This window comes from Pseudorasbora parva, chromosome 1 (assembly GCF_024679245.1).
Source record: "Pseudorasbora parva isolate DD20220531a chromosome 1, ASM2467924v1, whole genome shotgun sequence".
Classification (NCBI taxonomy): domain Eukaryota; kingdom Metazoa; phylum Chordata; class Actinopteri; order Cypriniformes; family Gobionidae; genus Pseudorasbora; species Pseudorasbora parva.
Window position 1 is genome coordinate 64,979,048 of NC_090172.1, and position 6,000 is coordinate 64,985,047.

A 6,000-nucleotide genomic window follows, 5' to 3' on the forward strand; every position below is an offset into this window, starting at 1 on the left:
GGGGATGAAGGAGAAGGATAAAACCTTTCTCCTGGATTCCCCGATTTCGCCTTCTGGTCTGTTCGGCGACGCCGTTAATAACGTCGTCGACAGATTTCAGGAGCCGAAAAAACAGTCGGCAGCTTTTCGGCAGTTTCTCCCTCATCGTTTTAAGGGGAAGGCTGCCCAGAGCGGGCAGCCTCAGCCGTTCACTAGCTCCTTGCACCGGCAGGTGCAGAAAGAGAGCGTCGCCTTTCGAGCCCCTCCTCCGGGAGCCTGGCAACAAAGGCGGCACTCTCAACAGCAGCAGCAGTCTTCGAGGCCAAAGGGCGATCTGAGGAACGTCATTCTGGCTAAGAAGGCTGCTGCAAAGAGGCTGGGCTTCTAAGAGCGGTCCCCCCCACGCGGACGCAACCGAGGTTGTTTTCCGTGCGGCGCTCGTGGGAAAACGATGTGGTAATCCCGCGGTCACTGACGCTTCGTGGCCACATCATTTTCCCAGGGGCAAGTGCTGTCCCAGTCGCCTCAAAAAAGACCTGCGACGGAACAGCGCTTGTCCCCACACACCGAAGATCGCTACCAGCTGCTCCCTGAGACGGCAGTCACAGGCGGGGGGCACAATATTCCACCCCCGGCCAGAAATATGGAACCTGTGGGGTACCAGGAGGCTGGACTACCAGCAGACGTAATAGAGACCTTACTCAGCTCTAGGGCTCCCTCAACTAGGAGATTGTACAGCCTCAAGTGGAATGTGTTCGTCACTTGGTGTAGAGAACGTGAGGTGGACCCAGTTAACTGCCCGGTGGCTTCAGTGCTGGAGTTCCTCCAAAATCGTTTCTCTGCAGGGCTTACCCTGTCTACACTCAAGGTGTACGTGGCTGCCATTGGGGCTTTCTACACTCCTCTGGGTGATGGGCAGTTGGGTAGGCACCAATTGGTTGTACGATTCCTCCGCGGGCCTGTAGTTAGGACCAGGGTTCCTTCCTGGGATCTGGCGGTGATTCTCGAAGGGCTGTCTGAGGCTCCCTTCGAGCCACTCGAAACAGTTGAACCTAAATTTCTGACCCTTAAGGTGGCGTTCCTTCTGGCTATCACATCTCTGAGGAGAGTGGGGGATCTTCAGGCCTTGGCAGTTACGCCGACTTGCCTGGAGTTTGCCCCCGGGGGAGTAAAAGCTATCCTGCACCCTAGACCGTACTATTTGTGTGTAAGGTGCCTTCTAACGTGGTCAGATCTCTAGTACAACAGGCTTTCCATCCTCCGCCTCATGTGATGGCAAAAGAAGGGAGACTCTTTCATTTGTGCCTCGTCAGGGCTCTGAGAATATATCTTGAGAGGTCAGCACAGTGGAGAAAATCAGAACAACTGTTAGTGTGTTTTGGTCCGCCTAAGAAAGGGTTTGCCTGCAGCGACTCCCACTATTAGTAACTGGATAGTGCAGGCGATTGCCTCGGCATATTAGGTGCGCGGGTTGCCTTTACCTATAGCCGTTAGGGCACATTCCACCAGGGGCATGGCTTCCTCGGTGGCTCTTCTTTCGGGCGTTCCAATGCAGGATATCTGTGAGGCGGCTGGTTGGGCCACTCAACACACATTTATTCGATTTTACAGTCTTCACCTCCCTGCGACTCCCGGTGCCAGGGTGCTCCAGTCCTAATTGTGCCTGGGTTCCAGCTTCACATTAGGGCAGGCGTACCCTTGGTGTGGCATAGTGGGTACTCGTTCCCCATTTCGTAGTTTCGACGCAGTGCGAAGTTCCCTCGATATAGGGAACGTCTCGGGTTATGTATATAACCCTTGTTCCCTGAGAGGGAACGAGCACTGCGTCTCGTCCCACACCGCGTATCGCCTGAGAGCATTCTGCCGGCCATCCCTTTATAGCTTCTGGTGATGCCGTCACATCTACGTCATGAAGTTGCACCAATCAGGATTGGACTAGTTTCATTCATACTTCAGATGCGTTGATGCTTAGGGAGCATCCCCATTTCGTCGTTTCGATGCAGTGCTCGTTCCCTCTCAGGGAACAAGGGTTATATACATAACCCGAGACGTTAATTTGGTTGTCTAATTAGATTAATTTCGATATTTAGTTGAAAATTAGTTTCCCCAACTGAGCAAGCCAAGCCAAAAGGGACAGTGGCAAGGAACCAAATCTCCACCAGGGCATGATGGAGAAAAAATAAACTTTGGGAGAAACCAGGCTCAGCCGGGTGCCAGTTCTCCTCTGGCCTTTTAACAAAGAATGTATGATTATTAGTATTTGATTCTGGTGAATTTACAGGTCAGAAGTCAAATTAAACTGGAATTTTCAGAGGATCGGAAGCAACACACTGGAGGCGGGTTTATTGAGGATGACATGTTGATTAAACAATAAATAAACAGGTATATTTGAAGATTCGGCGTCATCACGCCGCAGATGGGTTTATTAATAATAATAATAATAAATATAGCTGCAAGCAGCCATTATAGGGGCCAAGCGCAACAAAAGCAAACAAGGAAGGCAGCAGCAGACCAACTGCAAAAATAAGTAAAGAAATTTGGCGACAATTTTTAAGCAAAAAAAGAGACAATTACATGTTTTGTTAAATTATAGCGCCACCAGGTGGCACAATCATACCAATTTTTTTGTGTGTCCTCATAGTGAGCCCATATAAGTGTGTGTCAATTTTGGTGGAATTATCTCATTTTGTTTTGGAGTTATAGACATTTATGTGAAAAAACACATAAAAAAAATGACTGACACATGACTTTGATTGGATTTTACTACCCCTTACTATCAATATTTTGAGATTTGGGCTGTAACATATAGCTATTTTCTGACACTGGTTTCGTCTCGATCGGACTAGTGGTTAACAAGATATCAGCGAATGTTTTATAAGCACTTAATTACCACGCTGCACAAACCGTACATCGAAACCTGACAAATTTTGGTATCGTTGGACTCAGCAAGGATTCAGGAGTACAAAAACGTTACTCCCATCAAAATATGTCAACCCCACCCAAAGTTATAAGCGTTTGAAAAAAAAAATCTCTTCTAGGTGGCGCTGTTTCGAAACTTATCACGCTACTTCAGGGCATCGTGGTGATGACCCATACCAAGTTTCGTAACGATCCGTTCATGCATTCGTAAAATACAGCATTTTAGCATATAATTCAAAATGGCTGACATGGTAAAATCTGATATCATTCGACTCGACATGACGCCCTGAATCTAATGAGACCAATTCAATGATTTTTGGATAAACAGTTCAGAAGTTATAAGCCAAAATAGCCATTTTTGCTATCTCCTGACCAGTAGGTGGTCTGCATGTTGCCTCAGGTCATGCTTGTGATGACACGTACCAAGTTTGGTTTGAATATGCCAAAGCGTTGCGGAGATATAGCCTTTAGTGTGTTTTTACAAGCGCTACGTAAAATTTGTTAAAGTTTGTTTGAAAAAGTTGGTTTTCAGTTAATTAAAAATGGAGAAAATGGAAAATTTACATAATGGAAAAATGACGTCATAGTGTGCAATCGAATCGGCTTGAGCCACGGAATCAGATGAAAAAAATAATTTTGTTTCTATCCCTTATAGTTCAAAAGTTATTAGCATAAACATGATTGAAACTTTGGACAGTTGGTGGCGCTAGAGGGAAGGGTTTAGAGACTCCAAATTTGGTCTGTTTACTATTGGTACTGACCTCTATCAGTGTACCAAATTTCATAACTTTCCCGCAAACGGTTCTATGGGCTGCCATAGACTTCCATGGCGGAATAATAATAATAAGAAGAAATCTAACGATTTCAAGAGGGGCTCCGCACCTTCGGTGCTTGGCCCCTAATAATAATACATTTTATTTGTATTGCACTTTACATTTGGAACAAATCTCAAAGTGCTACAGTTAAGATCATTTAAAACTGGGAAAATACAAATAGATTTAATAGCTAAAAAACATAAGCTCTCCCAAAAAGAAACGTTTTGAGTCCTTTTTTTTTTAATTCTCAAGAGCTTGAGGTGCCCTCAGATGGTCGGGTAGGGCACTCCAAATCCGAGGAGCGGCAGAACAGAAAGCCAGATCACCCATAGAGCCGTGCTTAGTCTGCGGAAGATGAAGGAGGTTTGAGTTTGTTACATTTTACATTTAACATTTACATTTAATCATTTAGCAGACGCTTTTATCCAAAGCGACTAACAAGAAAGGGGAGAGCAATAGAAGCAACGAAACAAACAAGGCCAACAACCTGTAAGAGCTGTAAGAAGTCTCAATTAATTAGCACAGTACACATTTTTTTTTAATTTTTTATAGCCATCTACAATAGCCATCTACAATAGCCACCTACAACAAAAACTCACATACGGAAAATACAGAACACTGGATTTTGATAGCCATGATACCAACCCATTAGGACTAAGGCTGTTGCCCCAACTGTTGTCGTTAAGCAGATTCAGTGGCCCAATGGGTTGGTTTTGTATGGCATTCTAGCTAAACGCGCAGCAATAGCCATCTACAACAAAAACTCACGTACGCAAAATATTGAACGAAGTGATCGAGCTGTAGTTGAAGGTGTGAGTAGTTCTTTCAGATTGGAGGGGACATTTCCATAGATGCACTGGTGAGTTAGAAGGGAGACCTTATATTCAATCCTGACAGAAACAGGAAGCCAGTGAAGTGAATTGAGAATGGGTGTGATGTGATCGAATTTTCAAACTCTCAACAGGCTCCTTGCTGCACTTTTCTGAGCACACTGCAGTCTCTGCAAGCTTTTGTTAGGGATCCCGATGATAAGTTCATTACTGTAATCCAGTCTGGAGGAGACAAAGGCATGGCCCAGCTTTTCCTCATCTGCTAAGGTTAGTGTTGGACGGAGTTTAGCAATATTTCTGAGATGGTAGAAAGATGTCTTGCAGAGGTTTTTGATATGGGCTTCAGAGCTGAGTTGTGGGTCAAATCTTACACCAAGATTGGTGACAGTTGTGGAGAGGGGAATGTTCTGACCAGAGATAGTTATACCAGTTATGGAGGAAGACTGTGTTTGATGTGGTGTGCCAACAAGAATTGCCTCAGTTTTAGAGCTGTATAACTAGAGGCAGTTGTGCTTCATCCACACCCTTATCTCCTCCGGACAGGCAGTAAATGTTGAAGTCGTAGATGATGTTGGGGAAATTGCAGAGGTGTGTGTTTCTGATTTCATGTACAGTTGTGTGTCATCGACATAGCACTGAAATGAGACTCCATAGCGGCTAATGACATGGCCGAGGGGGATGATGTAAATGATGAAGAGAATGGGGCCAAGGACTGACCCGTGAGGGACCCTGCAGGTAACTGTGTGTTGTCGGGACCTTGCACTTCCAAGTGAAATGTACTCTGATCTGTTAGTGAGGTATGATTTAAACCAGTTTAAAGCAGTGCCAGTGAGTCTAGTGGTTTGATGCAGCCGGTTAAGGAGTATGCCATTATCCACAGTATTGAAATCAGCTGACAGATCGAGGAGTATGAGAAGAGATGGTGAGCCTCAATCAGCTGTCATCCGTAGGTCATTTGTGATTTTAACCAGGGCTGTTTCAGTACTGTGTGCAGAATGGAAACCATACTAAAAAAAAATCGAAAAGATTGTTGTATTTGAGATAATTCTGGAGGTGGGAAGCTACAACTTTTTCCTGTACTTTGGAGATTAATGGGAGATTGGAAATGGGCCTGTCATTTGCAAGCACATCTGGGTCAAGGGTGGGTTTTTTGAGAAGAGGTCTCATTATGGCAGTTTTTAGAGCCGTTGGAACATTGCCATGATTCTGTGGACTTTTATAATAACACTTTGAGCAGTATTTTGGACCTCCATGCACCTGAAAAAACACGAATAGTAACTTTTTCTCGTAAAATCCCCTTGGTTCACTCCAGAACTACGGAAAATGAAAACAGCAGGGCGTGTACTTGAGCGACGTGTTTCAAAAACTGGACTTACTGTTCACAAAATAGCCTATCAAGAACATCAGAAGGCCTACTCAATGTCACTAAAAAAAGCACGGACACAGTTCTACTCAAA